The sequence below is a fragment of the Scyliorhinus torazame genome, chromosome 9 (assembly GCF_047496885.1).
Source record: "Scyliorhinus torazame isolate Kashiwa2021f chromosome 9, sScyTor2.1, whole genome shotgun sequence".
Classification (NCBI taxonomy): domain Eukaryota; kingdom Metazoa; phylum Chordata; class Chondrichthyes; order Carcharhiniformes; family Scyliorhinidae; genus Scyliorhinus; species Scyliorhinus torazame.
The window spans coordinates 22,258,546-22,273,257 of record NC_092715.1 but is presented as its reverse complement, the minus strand read 5'-3'; the positions used below and the strand labels follow the sequence as shown (position 1 = coordinate 22,273,257).

At 51.2% G+C, this 14,712-nt stretch overlaps 1 protein-coding gene across 2 annotated transcripts in view; it reads right to left on the bottom strand.

Moving 5' to 3' along the window:
- rnf4 (ring finger protein 4) overlaps positions 1-810 on the bottom strand; it is a 77,868-nt gene extending 77,058 nt beyond the window's left edge. For both annotated transcript variants that reach the window (XM_072515687.1, XM_072515685.1), the window contains exon 1: positions 645-810. The gene's annotated coding sequence lies outside the window, so the exon portion shown is untranslated. The remainder of the gene's footprint in view (positions 1-644) is intronic.
- Between the last annotated feature and the right edge of the window lie 13,902 nt (positions 811-14,712).

Genomic DNA, 14,712 nt, shown 5'->3' with positions numbered 1-14,712 from the left:
AGGACCAGGGCAGACATGATGGGCCAAACAGCCCCCTGCTGCACTGTAGAAATTCTACAATTACCAGAGTCCTGGTCTCCCCCACAAGGTAAAACATCCTTTCAAGTCCCCTCAGCGTATTTCAGGAAGATCACCTCCCATTACTCTAAACGCCAATGGATACAGGCCTAGTATGTCCAACCTTTCCTCAGAAGATACCTCTCAGGTTATCAGTCAAGTGAAGATAACATCCCACCCACCCTCCCTCTTCCAATAGACATTTGCCTTTCCAATCACTGGCTTCATCGCAACACCAACTTTGTGATGACTGCATTTGTGTATATTACTGACAGTCCGGCTCAGCACCAGAAACAAAATTAGTCGCAGTGTAAATGGAGTTTAAAAGTGATGTGAAATAGCACAGGAGGCATCTCACAGACCGTGCAACAAGCCCCCAAAACATCCCCAACAGAAAATAAAACATTCAAATCACAAGCTCTCCTGAAACGGGCAAACATTTGGACTTTTCAGCCCGGTCCATCCACCCCCATCCCTGGGCAGCAGGGCCGGTGACCATCGGAGGCCTAAAGGCCGTGTCAGGGGCCATGACAACAGAACCAGGCAGCAGCCAGCGCCATAGAGAGACACAGAACCAACACACTCACCGAGTGCTGACCGGGCAATGTCACCGCACCACCGCCGCCACAAGCAGGGAGCCGAGGGGAAACACAATGCTGCCCTCCGCTTCCAGTCACCATTCAAACATGAAGGAAGTCCCGTCAGCCCCCGGCCGGCCGGCCGAGAGGAAGGCGGGACCTCCCGCCACGTGACCGCCCGCCGACCCCGCCGCCGATTGGTCGATCCGCTCGTTTCCGGCCGCCCCGCCCATCCCCCGCCCGGCCGATTGGACACCCGGTCCCCACGCGTGCGCACCAAGGAAGGGGGAGGAGGTCAGGGACAGGTCAGTGCTAGGGTTATTTCCGGCGGCGGCGGCCGGGGGACTACAACCCCCAGCAGGCAGTGCGCGATTGACAGTTAGCGGCGCACTCTCCCACCATCGGCGGATGCGGGCCGAGTTTAATTCGTTTTCGGCGCGAACCATTGAAAAGCCAGCGGGAGTGCAGGTTGAAGAGGTTGTGCTCCAGCCGGGGCGGGGAATCAGAGCCGTTATAAACTCTAGCCCCGCCTTCGAAAAGCCTCTGGGCTCTGAGAGGGGGCGCGGCCAGACAGGCGCATGCGCGTTGCTGCTGTCAATCACCTCCTATGCCAGCCAATCACTAAGGGACGGGGCTCAGGCCAGGGAGAACACAGCAGGACTGGCCACTCGGCCCCTCGAGCCTGCTCTGGCACTCATGGCTGATCAGATTGTGTCCTCAACTCCACTTTCCACACACTCCTTACAGTGCAGAAGGAGGCCATTCGGTCCCTCGAGTCCGCACCAGCCCTCTGAAAGAGCACCCTCCCTAGGCCCAGCGCCCTGTCCTATAAGACCATAAGACATAGGAGCGGAAGTAAGGCCATTCGGCCCATCGAGTCCACTCCACCATTCAATCATGGCTGATTTCAACTCCATTTACCCGCTCTCTCTCCATAGCCCTTAATTCCTCGAGAAATCAAGAATTTATCAACTTCTGTCTTAAAGACACTCAGCGTCCCGGCCTCCACCGCCCTCTGTGGCAATGAATTCCACAGACCCACCACTCTGCCTGAAGAAATTTCTCCTCATCTCTGTTCTAAAGTGACTCCCTTTTATTCTAAGGCTGTGCCCCCGGGTCCTAGTCTCCCCTGCTAATGGAAACAACTTCCCTACATCCACCCTATCTAAGCCATTCATTATCTTGTAAGTTTCTATTAGATCTCCCCTCAACCTCCTAAACTCCAATGAATATAATCCCAGGATCCTCAGACGTTCATCGTATGTTAGGCCTACCATTCCTGGGATCATCCGTGTGAATCTCCGCTGGACCCGCTCCAGTGCCAGTATGTCCTTCCTGAGGTGTGGGGCCCAAAATTGCTCACAGTATTCTAAATGGGGCCTAACTAATGCTTTATAAAACTTCAGAAGTACATCCCTGCTTTTATATTCCAAGCCTCTTGAGATGAATGACAACATTGCATTTGCTTTCTTAATTACGGACTCAACCTGCAAGTTTACCTTTAGAGAATCCTATCCCGTCACTGCATAACCCCACCTAACCTGCACATCTTTGGACTGTGGGAGGAAACCCACGCAGACACGAGGAGAATGCAGACTCCGCACAAACCAGTTGCCCAAATTATGATCCATCATATTGTGCTGCAGTAGACATAATGCTTGTTAATTAAGAAGAGTAATTAAGGGGTTTTCCCAAACTATTTTGTAAGATGTTGGTAATTGGGTTAGAGACAAATAATGGGGAGTTGACACAAGCTTTAATGATTCAATGCAAACTTTGCCTGCTGCCTTTATCGATGCAAGAAAAAAATTGCTGAAGAGACATTTGATCAAAGCTTTTTGTTTGAAATTTGGCATGTTTGTCTGAATGATGCAAAATGGAAAGTTTCAGCAAATGCATCTATTCAGCAATATTGAAATCATTGATGTTAGGTCAAACAAAATGCAGTCGTTAATTTGTGTATCGCAAGACTCACAAACACCGTGCCAAATACCTTTCACCTGAACGATAACAAATTCCCAAAGAAGTCCAAATCTGTGGGCATGAAGACTATTCCCCTATCTCAGAAAGTTATTCTAATTCCCCTTTCATATTCAAGCCTTTGCTACTTTTCTTATATCTTTGTTATTGATGTTACTGGGGTTAATTTTAGGTATCTACCCATTTTTTGTGAGCTGTAACGACAGCTTTGCTTTATTTATGCTTTGTTTCCCCTTAACATCATTGGCTTGTTACACAGAAGATTAAGGGGTGATCTAATTGAGGTATATAACATGATCAAAAGTTTCTCTGCATGCAATAAACAATTATTTTAAAATTCTCACTTGTTTTCACATCTCTCCATTGTCTTATTCACCCCATCTTCCTATTTCCTCCTGCCCCCAATCCTCTGAGATGTCTGTGCTCCTCTACTTGTGGAGGGTAGGTTTGCCAGCTTCAAGGAGCTGTCAGAGAAATTTCAACCCCCTGGTTCCAATCTGTTTAGATACTATCAGATTTGAGATTTTTCGCATAAGGCTTTTCCCTTTTCTTGGCATCACCCTGCTCCCTGTTGAAGAGGATTTTTGCTTTTACCGCGTCTGGTGAGGGATTATTTTGTGCGTGTATGGTCACATCTCATTCGTTGGGCCAACTCTGTTGAATGACGTAGAGGTGTTTCTCTGGGGTGGTGGACAGGTGTGAGTGTTGTTCTAGTGAGCCGGCTAACCAATGCTCTGGTCTTGTCCCAAGTTAGTAAGCTTTTGGGTCTCTTTCTTCAACACCATGTCAGGGATACTTAATGTCGATCTGGAGCCACGTCCGCTGCTGGCCATTTTCAGGATATCAGACTTGCCGGTTGGCACTGTTGCTTCACAGTGCCAGGGTCCCAGGTTCGATTGTCAGCTTGGGTCACTGTCTATGCGGAGTCTGCACATTCTCCCTGTGTCTGCGTTGGTTTCGTCTGGGTGCTCCGGTTTAAGAACATAAGAACTAGGAGCAGGAGTAGGTCATCTGCCCCTTCGAGCCTGCTCCGCCATTCAATGAGATCATGGTTGATCTTTTGTGGACTCAGCTCCACTTTGCCACCTGAACACTATCAAAAAACTATCTATCTTTACCTTGAAAACATTTAATGAAGGAGCCTCAACTGCTTCCTGGGCAGGGAATTCCATAGATTCACAACCCTTTGGGTGAAGAAGTTCCTCCTAAGCTCAGTCCTAAATCTACTTCCCCTTATTTTGGGGCTATGCCCCCTAGTTCTGCTTTCACCCGCCAGTGGAAACAACCTGCCCGTATCTATCCTATCTATTCCCTTCATAATTTTATATGTTTCTATAAGATCCCCCCCTCATCCTTCTAAATTCCGAGTACAGTCCCAGTCTACTCAACCTCTCCTCGTAATCCAACCCCGTAAGCTCTGGAATTAACCTAGTGAATCTCCTCTGCACACCCTCCAGTGCCAGTACGTCCTTTCTCAGGTAAGGAGACCACAACTGAACACAATGCTCCAGGTGTGGCCTCACTAACACCTTATACAGTTGCAGCATAACCTCCCACCCCTCTAGCAATGAAGGACAAAATTCCATTCGTCTTCTTAATCACTGTTGCACCTGTAAACCAACTTTTTTGCGACTCATGCACTAGCACACCCAGGTCCCTCTGCACAGCAGCATTTTAAAATATTTTATTTAAATAATAATCCCTTTTGCTGTTATAAGTTTCCTCCCACAAGTCCCAAAAGACGTGCTGTCAGGTGAATTGGACATTCTGAATTCTCCCTCTATGTACCCGGACAGGCACCGGAATGTGGCAACTAGGGGCTTTTCACAGTTACTTCATTGCCGTGTTAATGTTAGCCTACTTGTGACAATAAAGATTATTATTATTACCTCCCCTCTTCCATGAAGGAAGATACTGAGGGTGGAGGTGTTACGATTGCAATAAAGTGGGACACATACATTCAGCACTTTGGAAGTTGCGAGGAAAGCCCAATTGGACTTGTTGAAGTTCGTAAGGAGGATTCTGAAAAAGAGTAGCAGGATGACCATATGTGAAGACATAAAATTTCTGACAGGCGAAGATTAGAGCGAGGATTTCCTTTGTGATCTGAGTACAATGAGTCTCAGTGTCACTGAGGGCCCTTAATGCAAACGTCTGCCATTCTGGATACAAACTGTGCCAAGTCTGTGATGGGAGGCGTCTACTGATATGAGTACGGGTGCTAGAACGTCAAAGTATTGTAACACCAATGGGACTGACAGTGCATGTTTCAATCTGTGGTAGACTGCTGTGTGATGCCTCTGCCAATAGCATTCGACATCTTGGTGGAAGAACTGCTGAAGTGCAATGGAGAGTGGCCACACCTTCAGTGCAAATGGATTGTCTGCCATCTGCCATGAAGTCCACCTGAGTATTAAGGTCCGGTGCTACATATGAGTCTAATTCCCATAGCATTCGGTTGGGCAACAATTTGTATTTTGCTTCAGTGTGTGATCAATATAGGAATCTCAGATATATTGTACTATCAGTATTTGTTGCAGTCAGGGCTAAAAGCCTGGGCTCGAGTGAACAAAGAACAAAGAAATGTACAGCACAGGAACAGGCCCTTCGGCCCTCCAAGCCCGTGTCGACCATGCTGCCCGACTAAACTACAATCTTCTATACTTCCTGGGTCCGTATCCCTCTATTCCCATCCTATGCATGTATTTGTCAAGATGCCCCTTAAATGTCACTATCATCCCTGCTTCCACCACCTCCTCCGGTAGCGAGTTCCAGGCACCCACTACCCTCGGTGTAAAAAACTTGCCTCGTACATCTATTATAAACTTTGCCCCTCTCACCTTAAACCTATGCCCCCTAGTAATTGACCCCTCTACCCCGGGGAAAAGCCTCTGACTATCCACTCTGTCTATGCCCCTCATAATTTTGTAGAACTCTATCAGGTCGCCCCTCAACCTCCTTCGTCCCAGTGAGAACAAACCGAGTTTATTCAACCGCTCCTCATAGCTAATGCCCTCCATACCAGGCAACATTCTGGTAAATCTCTTCTGCACCCTCTCTAAAGCCTCCACATCCTTCTGGTAGTGTGGCGACCAGAATTGAGCACTGTACTCCAAGTGTGGCCTAACTAAGGTTTTATACAGCTGCAACATGACTTGCCAATTCTTATACTCAATGCCCCGGCCAATGAAGGCAAGCATGCCGTATGCCTTCTTGACTACCATCTCCACCTGTGTTGCCCCTTTCAGTGACCTGTGGTCCTGTACTCCTAGGTCTCTCTGACTTTCAATACTCTTGAGGGTTCTACCATTCACTGTATATTCCCTACCTGCATTAGACCTTCCAAAATGCATTACCTCACATTTGTCCGGATTAAACTCCATCTGCCATCTCTCCGCCCAAGTCTCCAAACAATCTAAATCCTGCTGTATCCTCTGACAGTCCTCATCGCTATCCGCAATTCCACCAACCTTTGTGTCGTCTGCAAACTTACTAATCAGACCAGTTACATTTTCCTCCAACTCATTTATATATACTACAAACAGCAAAGGTCCCAGCACTGATCCCTGTGGAACACCACTGGTCACAGCCCTCCAATTAGAAAAGCATCTTTCCATTGCTACTCTCTGCCTTCTATGACCTAGCCAGTTCTGTATCCACCTTGCCAGCTCACCCCTGATCCCGTGTGACTTCACCTTTTGTACTAGTCTACCATGAGGGACCTTGTCAAAGGCCTTACTGAAGTCCATATAGACAACATCCACTGCCCTACCTGCATCAATCATCTTTGTGACTTCCTCGAAAAACTCTATCAAGTTAGTGAGAAACGACCTCCCCTTCACAAAACCATGCTGCCTCTCACTAATACGTCCATTTGTTTCCAAATGGGAGTAGATCCTGTCTCGAAGAATTCTCTCCAGTAATTTCCCTACCACTGAAGTAAGGCTCACCGGCCTGTAGTTCCCTGGATTATCCTTGCTACCCTTCTTAAACAGAGGAACAACATTGGCTATTCTCCAGTCCTCCGGGACATCACCTGAAGACATTGAGGATCCAAAGATTTCTTTCAAGGCCTCAGCAATTTCCTCTCCAGCCTCCTTCAGTATTCTGGGGTAGATCCCATCAGGCCCTGGGGACTTATCTACCTTAATATTTTTTAAGACACCCAACACCTCGTCTTTTTGGATCTCAATGTGACCCAGGCTATCTACACCCCCTTCTCCAGACTCAACATCAACCAATTCCTTCTTTTTGGTGAATACTGATGCAAAGTATTCATTTAGTACCTCGCCCATTTCGTCTGGCTCCACACATAGATTCCCTAGCCTATCAGTGGGCCAACCCTTCCCCTGGCTACCCTCTTGCTTTTTATGTACGTGTAAAAAGCCTTGGGATTTTCCTTAACCCTATTTGCCAATGACTTTTCATGACCCCTTCTAGCCCTCCTGACTCCTTGCTTAGGTTCCTTCCTACTTTCCTTATATTCCACACAGGCTTCGTCTGTTCCCAGCCTATTAGCCCTGACAAATGCCTCCTTTATCTTTTTGACGAGGCCTACAATATCTCTCGTTATCCAAGGTCCCGAAAATTGCCGTATTTATCCTTCTTCCTCACAGGAACATGCCGGTCCTGAATTCCTTTCAACTGACACTTGAAAGCCTCCAACATGTCAGATGTTGATTTGCCCTCAAACATCCGCCCCCCAATCTATGTTCTTCAGTTCCCGCCTAATATTGTTATAATTAGCCTTCCCCCAATTTAGCACATTCATCCTAGGACCACTCTTATCCTTGTCCACCAGCACTTTAAAACTTACTGAATTGTGGTCACTGTTCCCGAAATGCTCCCCTACTGAAACTTCTACCACCTGGCCGGGCTCATTCCCCAATACCAGGTCCAGTACCACCCCTTCCCTAGTTGGACTGTCTACATATTGTTTTAAGAAGCCCTCCTGGATGCTCCTTACAAACTCTGCCCCGTCTAAGCCCCTGGCACTAAGTGAGTCCCAGTCAATATTGGGGAAGTTGAAGTCTCCCATCACCACAACCCTGTTGTTTTTACTCTTTTCCAAAATCTGTCTACCTATCTGCTCCTCTATCTCCCGCTGGCTGTTGGGAGGCCTGTAGTAAACCCCCAACATTGTGACTGCACCCTTCTTATTCCTGATCTCTACCCATATAGCCTCACTGCCCTCTGAGGTGTCCTCCTGTAGTACAGCTGTGATATTCTCCCTAACCAGTAGCGCAACTCCGCCACCCCTTTTACATCCCCCTCTATCCCGCCTGAAACATCTAAATCCTGGAACATTTAGCTGCCAATCCTGCCCTTCCCTCAACCAGGTCTCTGTAATGGCGACAACATCATAGTTCCAAGTACTAATCCAAGCTCTAAGTTCATCTGCCTTATCCGTAATACTTTTGCATTAAAACATATGCACTTCAGGCCACCAGACTCGCTGTGTTCAGCAACTTCTCCCTGTCTGCTCTGCCTCAGAGCCACACTGTCCCTATTCCCTAGTTCTCCCTCAATGCTCTCACCTTCTGACCTATTGCTCCCGTGCCCACCCCCCTGCCATACTAGTTTAAACCCTCCTGTGTGACACTAGCAAACCTCGTGGCCAGGATATTTATGCCTCTCCAGTTTAGATGCAACCCGTCCTTCTTATATAGGTCACACCTGCCCCGGAAGTGCTCCCAGTGGTCCAGATAACGGAAACCCTACCTCCTACACCAGCTGTTTAGCCATGTGTTTAGCTGCTCTATCTTCCTATTTCTAGCCTCACTTGCATGTGGCACAGGGAGTAATCCCGGGATTACAACCCTAGAGGTCCTGTCTTTTAACTTTCTGCCTAGCTCCCTGAACTCCTGCTCCAGGACCTCATGCCCCTTCCTGCCTATGTCATTAGTACCAATATGTACAACGACCTCTGCCTGTTTGCCCTCCCCCTTCAGGAGGCCCTCTACCCGTTCGGAGACATCTGGCACCAGGGAGGCAACATACCATCCTGGAGTCTCTTTCACGTCCACAGAAGCGCCTATCTGTGCCCCTGACTATAGAGTCCCCTATTACTATTGCTCTTCTGCGCTTTGACCCTCCCTTCTGAACATCAGAGCCAGCCGTGGTGCCACTGCTCTGGCTGCTGCTGTTTTCCCCTGATAGGCTATCCCCCCCGACAGTATCCAAAGGGGTATACCTGTTCGAGAGGGGGACAACCACATGGGATTCCTGCACTGACTGCCTGCCCTTTATGGTGGTCACCCATTTCTCTGCCTGCACCTTGGGTGTGACCACATTTATATAACTGCGATCTATGACGCTTTCCGCCACCTGCATGCTCCTAAGTGCATCCAATTGCTGCTCCAACCGAACCATGCGGTCTGTGAGGAGCTCCAATTGGGTGCACTTTCTGCAGATGAAGCCATCCGGGACGCTGGAAGCCTCCCGGACCTGCCACATCTCACAGTCAGAGCACTGCACCCCTCTAACTGACATTGCGTCAATTAATTCGTAAATTAAAATTAAAAGTTAAAAAAAATTTTTTTTTTAAAAGTTACTGTTAACTATCTGTTTCCTAGCACTAGATTTCTAATATAAATCTGAAAGCTAAATATAGTACTCTCCGATCTCTGGCTTAGATACCCCTCTAAATTATAATTAAGTAATTATGTTTAATTAGTTACCAATGCTTAATTTTTAAAATTTAGTATAGATTCCCAACCAGCCACTCAGGTCACAGCGTTTCTGTGATGTCACTTCAGTTTCCCCCCCACACACACACAATTTGAAAAAGGTATAAAAGTAAAAATGAGTAAAAATCACTTACTTACCTTCTGAGGGTCTTAGATGTTCTCAGGTTCTCTCCCTGACAGAGAATGCTCCTCCTCCCCGAACGGCTCCCGAAACTAGGCCGCGATCTTTTAAAATCTCCGCTCCGACTCGCAGCTCCCGCGCTTTTTAAATCTCCCGGCTCTCTATCCTCTCGCGCTGTTTTCAACGTCCCGGCTCTCTCTCCCCTCGCGCTGTTTTCACTGTCCCGGCTCTCTCTCCTCTCGCGCTGTTTTCAATGTCCCGGCTCTCTCTCCTCCCGCGCTGTTTTCACTGTCCCGGCTCTCTCTCCTCTCGCGCTGTTTTCACTGTCCCGGCTCTCTCTCCTCTCGCGCTGTTTTCAATGTCCCGGCTCTCTCTCCTCCCGCGCTGTTTTCACTGTCCCGGCTCTCTCTCCTCTCGCGCTGTTTTCACTGTCCCGGCTCTCTCTCCACTCGCGCTGCTTTCACTGTCCCGGCTCACTCACCTCTCGCGCTGTTTTCACTGTCCCGGCTCTCTCTCCTCTCACGCTGTTTTCAATGTCCCGGCTCTCTCTCCTCCCGTGCTGTTTTCAATGTCCCGGCTCTCTCTCCTCCCGCGCTGTTTTCACTGTCCCGGCTCACTCACCTCCCGCGCTGTTTTCACTGTCCCGGCTCTCTCTCCTCTCGCGCTGTTTTCACTGTCCCGGCTCTCTCTCCACTCGCGCTGTTTTCACTGTCCCGGCTCACTCACCTCCCGTGCTGTTTTCACTGTCCCGGCTCACTCACCTCCCGCGCTGTTTTCACTGTCCCGGCTCTCTCTCCTCTCGCATTGTTTTCACTGTCCCGGCTCTCTGTCCACTCGCGCTGTTTTCACTGTCCCGGCTCACTCACCTCCCGTGCTGTTTTCACTGTCCCGGCTCTCTATCCTCTCGCGCTGTTTTCACTGTCCCGGCTCACTCACCTCCCGTGCTGTTTTCCCTGTCCCGGCTCTCTCTCCTCCCGTGCTGTTTTCACTGTCCCGGCTCACTCACCTCCCGCGCTGTTTTCACTGTCCCGGCTCACTCACCTCTCGCGCTGTTTTCACTGTCCCGGCTCTCTCTCCACTCGCGCTGTTTTCACTGTCCCGGCTCACTCACCTCCCGTGCTGTTTTCACTGTCCCGGCTCTCTCTCCTCCCGCGCTGTTTTCACTGTCCCGGCTCACTCACCTCCCGCGCTGTTTTCACTGTCCCGGCTCTCTCTCCTCTCGTGCTGTTTTCACTGTCCCGGCTCTCTCTCCACTCGCGCTGTTTTCACTGTCCCGGCTCTCTCTCCTCTCGCGCAGTTTTCAATGTCCCGGCTCTCTCTCCTCCCGCGCTGTTTTCAATGTCCCGGCTCTCTCTCCTCCCGCGCTGTTTTCACTGTCCCGGCTCTCTCTCCTCTCGCGCTGTTTTCACTGTCCCGGCTTTCTCTCCACTCGCGCTGTTTTCGCTGTCCCGGCTCTCTCTCCTCCCGCGCTGTTTTCAATGTCCCGGCTTTCTCTCCTCTCGCGCTGTTTTCAATGTTTAATTGCCGCAGTAATGTTTTAAAATAAATTCTAGTTTGAAAGGCAAGTATATTTTGGGAGCTAGGGGTGCAATTAAAGTATCATAGAAAGCTTGGGACAATGGAATTTTGTTTTGATTAACGGGATTCCCTGTGGACTTCCGGTTGCAGCGATGCGGAGCTAAGCCGCACGATTCGGCAGCTCCCGTGATTACGGACTTTCGGGCTCTCCAGAGGAGCCCCAACGGGAATTTTTCGAAGACGTCCCGTGTGGGAAGGTGAGAGCAAGGTCCACCTTCATTGTATATGGAACGGACAAGGAGTGAAACGGCTAAAAAAGCGGCGTTGGAGCAGCGAGGGAAGCGAGGGAAGAAAAACAAGATGGCGGCGGCCGGAGATAAAGTGGAAGGCGGGCCGGAGCTGCAAGAGTTTATCAAGCGCTGTTTTGAGGAGCTGCGGAAAGAGATGCTGGCGCCTATGCTGTCGGCGATTGAAGGATTAGGGATGACCCAGAAGGCCCACGAGGTAAAGACCCAGGAGGTGCAGAAAAAGGTCAATGAGAACGAGGATGAGATCTTCGGCCTGGCGGTGAAGTTGGAGAGGCACGAGGCACTGCACAAAAGGTGGGCGGAAAGATTCGAAGACCTGGAGAACAGGTCGAGGAGAAAGAATCTTCGGATCCTGGGTCTCCCTGAAGGAATGGAGGGGGCCGATGTCGGAGCATATGCGAGCACGATGCTCGAGTCGCTGATGGGTGCGGAGGCCCCTCCGAGGCCTCTGGAGCTGGATGGGGCACACTGGGTGCTGGCGAGGAGGCCCAAGACCAACGAGCCGCCAAGGGCGATTTGGGTGAGGTTTCACGGACAGAGAGAGGGTCTTGAAATGGGCCAAGAAAGAGCGGAGCAGCAGCTGGGAGAATGCGGAGATCCGAATCTAGCCGGACTGGAGCACGGAGGTGGCTAAGAAGAGAGCGGGTTTCAACCGGGCCAAGGCGGTGCTGCATCGGAAGGGAGTGAGATTCGGAATGCTGCAGCCAGCGCGATTGTGGGTCACATTCAAGGATCAACATCACTATTTTGAAACGCCTGAGGAGGCTTGGACCTTTATCCAAACTGAAAAGTTGGACTCAAACTGAGGGTTTGTGAGGGTGGGGGGGGGGTGTTCGATGTTTGTTGTACACAGGGTTTTAATCACGCGCAGGAAATGTTCCACGGGCTGGGTGATGGTTGGGGAAAGGGATCGGGTGAGAAGACTGTGCGAGAAGGTGGGCGCCGGTGATGGAGGGAGGGGAGGCTCGGGGATGGGGGAAATGAGATAAGGCCGCGACAGGAGCTGTGCCAGAGGGGGCGGGGCAGGCTTAGGAAAGCGCGGGCTTTTTCCCGTGCTAGGCAAGGACGGAGGGGGGGGGGGAATGGAGGAGTGCACACTGATTGTTGGGGAGGGGAGATTCCCACACGGGGGGATCAATGGGACGGCAGGGGAAGCCGGGGTCAGCAGGAGTCAGCTGACTTACGGGAGTGTTATGGGGGGAGCAAAAGAGCTAGACACGGGTCTAGCGGGGGCGGGGGAATAGGGTTGTTGCTGCTGCACTGGCCGAGGGGGAATTGGACACAGAAGAGGTAGTCGGGGCGGGGGTCCCCCATCTGGGGGACTGGAGGGTGAGGGCGGCGCAGGCACGGGAGTTGCCTAGAAAAGGTGATGGCTGGTCGGCGGGGGGGGGGGGGGGGGGGGGGGGGCGCGGGAGGCCCCCCAATCCGGCTGATAATGTGGAATGCGAGGGGCCTGAATGAGCCGGTAAAGAGGGCCCGAGTGTTTGCGCACTTAAGGGGACTGAAGGCAGATGTGGTCATGCTCCAGGAGACACATTTGAAGATGGCAGACCAGGTCAGGTTAAGAAAGGGTTGGGTAGGACAGGTATTCCATTCGGGGCTGGATGCGAAGAACAGAGGGGTGGCAATATTGGTGGGGAAGCGGGTGTCGTTTGAGGCCAAGAATATTGTAGTGGACAATGGAGGTCGATACGTGATGGTGAGCGGTATGTTGCAGGGGACGTGGGTGGTATTGGTAAATGTATACGCCCCGAACTGGGATGATGCTGGATTCATGAAGCGTATGTTGGGGCTCATTCCGGACCTGGAGGTAGGAAGCTTGATAATGGGTGGGGATTTCAACACGGTGTAGGACCCAGCACTGGATCGCTCCAGATCTAGGACCGGAAAGAGGCCGGCTGCGGCCAAGGTGCTTAGTGGGTTTATGGACCAGATGGGGGGAGTGGATCCGTGGAGGTTTGCCAGGCCACAGGCCAGGGAATTTTCTTTTTTCTCCCACGTGCACAAAGCCTACTCCCGGATAGATTTTTTTGTTTTGGGCAGGGCGCTGATCCCGAAAGTGGAGGGAACGGAGTATTCGGCCATAGCCATTTCAGATCACGCGCCGCACTGGGTGGAACTGGAGTTGGGAGAGGAGAGGGACCAACGCCCGTTGTGGCGGTTGGATGTGGGACTGCTGGCAGATGAGGCGGTGTGCGGGAGGGTGAGGGGGTGCATTGAAAGGTACTTGGAGGCCAACGACAACGGGGAGGTGCAGGTGGGGATGGTATGGGAGGCGCTGAAGGCGGTGGTCAGGGGAGAGTTAATCTCCATCAGGGCTCATAGGGAGAAGATAGAGGGCAGGGAAAGGGAGAGGTTAGTGGGGGAGATTTTAAGAGTGCACAGGAGATACGCAGAGGCCCCTGAAGAGGGACTACTCAGGGAAAGGCGAAATCTCCAGACGGAGTTCGACCTGTTGACCACAGGGAAGGCAGAGGCACAGTGGAGGAAAGCGCAGGGGGCGACATATGAGTATGGGGAGAAGGCGAGCCGGATGCTGGCACACCAGCTCCGTAAGAGGATGGCAGCGAGGGAGATAGGTGGAGTCAAGGATGGAAAGGGTGCGGAGTGCGATGAAAGTAAATGAGGCATTCAAGGCCTTCTATGAGGAGCTGTACAGATCCCAGCCCCCAGCGGAGGAAGAGGGGATGCGACGATTCTTGGACCAACTGAGGTTCCCGAGGGTGGAGGAGCAGGAGGTGGCTGGTTTGGGGGCACCAATTGGGTTGGAGGAGCTGATTAAAGGTCTGGGGAGTATCAGGCAGGGAAGGCCCCGGGACCGGATGGGTTCCCAGTTGAGTTCTATAGGAAGTACATAGACCTGTTAGCCCCGTTGCTAGTGAGGACTTTTAATGAGGCAAGAGAGGGAGGGACCCTGCCCCCGACAATGTCTGAGGCGACGATCTCTTTGATCCTGAAGCGGGACAAGGACCCACTGCAATGTGGGTCGTACATGCCGATCTCGCTCCTCAACGTGGATGCTAAGTTGCTGGCAAAAGTGCTGGCTACGAGGATCGAGGACTGTTTCCCGGGGGTAATTCACGAGGACCAGACGGGATTTGTAAGGGGCAGGCAGCTAAACACCAATGTGCGGCGGCTCCTAAACGTGATAATGATGCCATCGGTGGAGGGAGAGGCGAAGATAGTGGCGGCTATGGACGCGGAGAAGGCCTTTGACCGAGTAGAGTGGGAGTACCTCTGGGAAGTGCTGCGGAGGTTTGGGTTCGGGGGAGGGTTTATTAGCTGGGTTAAGCTCCTATACAGAGCCCCGGTGGCGAGTGTGGTTACGAATCGGCGGAGGTCGGAGTATTTTCGGCTGTGTCGTGGGACGAGGCAGGGGTGCCCCCTGTCCCCCCTGTTGTTTGCATTAGCAATTGAACCCTTGGCCATATCATTAAGGGAGTCTAGGAAAGGGGGGTGGT